This window comes from Hipposideros armiger, unplaced genomic scaffold (assembly GCF_001890085.2).
Source record: "Hipposideros armiger isolate ML-2016 unplaced genomic scaffold, ASM189008v1 scaffold_106, whole genome shotgun sequence".
Lineage (NCBI taxonomy): Eukaryota > Metazoa > Chordata > Mammalia > Chiroptera > Hipposideridae > Hipposideros > Hipposideros armiger.
Genome location: NW_017731456.1, coordinates 1,544,206 through 1,548,789, shown reverse-complemented (window position 1 = coordinate 1,548,789; position 4,584 = coordinate 1,544,206). Strand labels below are relative to the sequence as shown.

The 4,584-nt window shown below is 37.4% G+C and overlaps 1 protein-coding gene across 4 annotated transcripts in view; it reads right to left on the bottom strand.

Moving 5' to 3' along the window:
* Positions 1-4,584, bottom strand: part of PDE4B (phosphodiesterase 4B) — a 524,178-nt gene that overhangs the window by 241,388 nt on the left and 278,206 nt on the right. The window lies entirely within an intron of this gene.

The following is a 4,584-nucleotide window of genomic DNA, read 5'->3' as shown; positions in this document are numbered from 1 at the left end:
AGGTTGAGCTGTTGTTCAGCATCTTAGCTGTGGAGGGCAGTGTCACTGGCCCTCATATGTGGGATCCGAACCGGGGCCCTCTGGCGTTCCAAGACAGCTCTTAACCAACACACCACTCGGCCGGCCCTTTTTTGTTGTTTTTCAAAGCTCCTTCATTCTCTTACAGGCTTCTGCATTGGCCTTTTGCTCAGAGGTTCTTCTCACAGATCCTGAGGTGGCTGATGCCTCACCGTTGAGGTGTCAGGTTCACAGAGTGGCAGTGTCTATGTATTTGTTTATTAACTTATTGACTGTCTGCACACTCCTGGTATAAGGCAAGGTAAGGTGAGAGGGACCGCCTCTCTCATTCATTGTTCTATTCCCATTCTAAACAATGGGAATTTCTAAATAGTGTCTGGTGCACAGTAGATGCTCAAATATTTATGTATTGAATTAATTTGTTATTACTAGAAAAATTCAAAATGCTAAAGCATCCCTTCACTTGTTATTAATATATATTTGGCACTTATAAAATATTGAGAGTTAATATTGGCATGAAGTCTGATTTTGCCATTTTCATAGGCAACATATAAATATTTTTAAATATAAATGCTAATTTTCTTTCATAGCCAGTTATTCTAGATTCAAAATCGGTTTTCCATGTGACTAATAGGTGTCTTTTTAAAAATATGATTTCCCATCAATTTTATGTTGTTTATAGTTCCTTATTTTGATCATTCAGTTTTCGGTTACATATTGAAAATAATAAGGGTAAGTAAGTATCTGCTAAGTAGAACTTATTAACAAGGTCCTAGTAAAACAAATGGTGCAAATGTCTGCTTCCAGTTGGCAATACTTACGCCAAGTTTCATCTGTTCACTCGCTCCTGCACTCTCCTACTCATGGTGACATTTAGACATATCCATCTTGCCTGTAGAATTAGCTCTGCACAACCCTTTTGACCAATTCTGAGAGTGGCAGACTGCCAGTCTGGGACTGAGAAATTAAATTGACCTGGCAGGGACTTATTTCCAACCTTGAACCCGATTTTCTAATTGCTGGGCTTTTACAGCACCCTGACATTTAGAGAGGGCATTCTGACTCCACCGCATATTAGCTGGGTAGGGTTGGGTGAAATAATATAAAAGAATCCCCCTAACCTCAGATTCCTCATTTGTAAAATGGATCTCTGAGTCTTTACGTTTGTGTGCAGGAGGCTTGTTGGCCAGTGCTTGGGAGGGCATCACACCTGAGAGGGATGAAGGAGACAGGATTGGGCAGAACTGGGATGCTGCTGCAACAGAGGCCTCGGCCGAATCTACTGTTGCTCTGGAGCTGGCATGGCTCATCAGTGATGCCTTTGATTGAGGCTAGGTGTTGAGCTCTATAATCCACTTCAGTCAGTCACAGGATGCAGGCTGACCCCAGAAGGGACTGTGACCCTTGTTAAGGTGGCTGTCTGGTTGAAAGCAATTCCTGATCAGGATCAGGCAAGAGCCTTCAACTACCAACACTTGGGGACATCTAGGGGAGTGAGTGGCTCTGTCCTTAAGGGGCGTCTGGGTGGTTTCCTTCAGCATCCATTACATGGGGTTAATAATATTTCTTTGCCAAATTTTATGTAATATCACATGAGATCATGTGTGTTGAAAGTATCTAGTCTAGTCCCAGGCACTTAGACGGCACTCAAAAACAATTTGCCACATGACTGAATGAAAGATAAACAAAGAAGTGTTTACTGTCTCCACATCTTGTCGGTATTTGCTAATTCCTGTGTGCAACTGTCTGTCATGAATGTTTCTCTTTTACACAGTGACTACAGATTAAACTTTTTAGAGAAGCTCTGCTGGGAATACCATGAGGGGCCCATTTCACAAATTGAGCCATTTTGCCACAGCTTTGATTAATCAGCTACACTTCTAAGTCATGTAAAGTGTCAGACTAAGTGGATTGAGTTAGACAGCTACATATTGGACCTTTGAAGACAGAATTTGGGGGATTTGTAGTATTAGGGTGAGGCTGACTGGAGTCTACTCTTTCACAGAATTAAAAAAAAAACTTCTATTTTTTAGGCTCTAGGGCTAGCTTAGCAAGGTAATATTTTCTAATTATTTCAGATTAGTTGGCCTATACATGAGATTTGCCGTAGAAACAAGGCAAATGTAATAGATCTCCTGAATCAAGAGGAAGTCATGCAGTTATTGCTTTTACAAAGGAAGAAGTCACACTCCTCTTTATGGAATAAGTCCCATATTTTAAAGAAATTCTTCTAATACATACACTTTTTATATATGTTAATTAACAACCTTGTGAGTGTGATACTTCTTTCCCCATGTATAGAGAGATTTCAGTGATTTGCTGAGTCAAAGAATTTCTAAGAGAACTATGGCTTCTAATTTTGACTATTATGCTATCTCCACCCCCTATAATACTAGAGCAATTTTGCTTTCTACTTCCAAAATTTGTCTTCTTACTGTATAATTAGTTAATCCTGTCATGCCATTAGCAGCCATTTTTGTGCCACTCATTATATACCAGGTCCAGGCTGCAAGACAAGTAGCCCAGAGACCCTAAGTGCAAGCGCCCACATGGGTCAGACAAGGGATGCAGCAGAACAGCCTCAGACCCTTGTGAGCTGAAGCTACTTCCTTTAGTTTCCTTATTTGTTAGTCAATCATTACAGTAGGTAAAGCTAGGCTAGTTACATGGTTTTCCAATTTCTCATGATAAAACAGTCACTTCCAACTTCAAATAAATACTGACAAAGCATCAAATTCTTTTCAAGCCCTCAGGGTGACAAATATCATCCTTAGAACAGGCTGCTTTTCTCAAGTGAACATCCTGAATACACGCTACTTAGCCTCCGATATAAACCTAACCTAATGGTCAGAGGAAAACCACAATCTCCAGAATCATACACTTTATGACTCTAATAAGGTGATGACAATGGCTCTGTTGTTAATTTTTTTGAAATCCAATACAATCACGATTGCACTAATATAGGGCGATTTTTGAGAGAACAAAAATAAAATAACGCGTTCCTTTGGAAAAATCTCCAGCGAGAGCTATCTTATGACACAATATCTCCCTGGAGACTGGTTATGGACTATTCTTGCAGAAAACATTTTATGTGATGAAAATGGAGTGCATTTGTTTCCTTGGAAACAAACCTTTTCACCTTCATTGCACAGAATTTTAAGCAAAGAAAATTTACAAATTAGGCCCAGAATCTACCTATTTTCAACTAATGGAATTTTCAAATACAAGATATTATTAGAAATAACGTGCAATAAAACCCACTTAGCTCAATTAAGGCTGAATAAATAAACCTTTACATGACTTAGAAGCATAGACATCTAGCATTCTAAACCCTGAAATAGAGTTACCTAAGAACTCTTATGCTTGAATAGTTTAGAAAATCCCTCAATGAAAACCATCAGATGACTAACATAATATCAGTAATAAGGAAAAGGCTAAGAAAGGCATAAGTCAAGTAATAAAAATATTAGTTATTAAAAAGTTTCATAATAAGAAAGTCAGTACTGAAACTGTTGGGCAGTCTCAAGCCAATAACATGTGGAGATAGATGATGTTTTCTGTAAAGAAATAAAGAAACAAATTCTACTTTTTTTGCTAAAGAGGGACCTTTACATGTCTATACCATTTTACACCCCAAAATCAACCTCCTGGGTACTTGAGAAGTCACATGCTTTCTTCTTTTGCATTATAGACTATTGGCAGCATAAAGATCAAAACATACGCATACGCGGGGTACTAGACAGGTTAATACAAATTCTGACATTTCTCAGGCTCAATATTATCACTTCAGTAAAACTAATCATATCTTTGATTAAATTCCACACTTGAACGTCTATGTTTTAAGCAATTTAGGATAAAATTGCTACAGAAATGCATCCATTTTTTTTCTCTTTGTTTTAAAATTTTTCTTTAATGAAATGATTTGGATGAGTTTTGAACATTATACCCTGTCTTCAAACCACAGATCACTTAGAAGTGTTCCTAAAGAGAATTATCTTTTTATTTGAAATAACTTTAAACTTACAGAAAAGTTGCAAAAATAATAGTTGCTGAGTACCCTTTACCCTTCACCCAGTTTCCCTAAAGTTAATACTTTGTATAATAATAGTACTATTGTCAAAACTAAGAAAGTAACATGATACAATGCTATTAATTAAGCTACAGTCTTTATTCCTATTTTTACCAGTTTTTCTATTAATGTCCTTGTTTCTATTCCACGATCCAATCCAGTATCTCACATTACATTTACTTTTAAAATTTCTTTATCATCTCCAACTTGCGACAGTTTCTCTCTTTGTCTTTCATGATCTTGACATTTTTGAAGAGTTCAGGTCAGTTATTTTGTAGAATATTCCTCATAAGTAATGCACTCTTTAAGTGTATTCTATGGGGGGAGGGGTACATGATTTTTATACATCTTTCAGCATTGATATTAAACTTGATCATTGGTTGAGGTTGAATCTACCAGGTTTCTCCACTACAAAATTACTATTTTTTTTTAAAGATTTTTATTGGGGAATTGGGGGGATGGGAACAATGCTGGGGAATTGGGGGAAGGGGAACAGA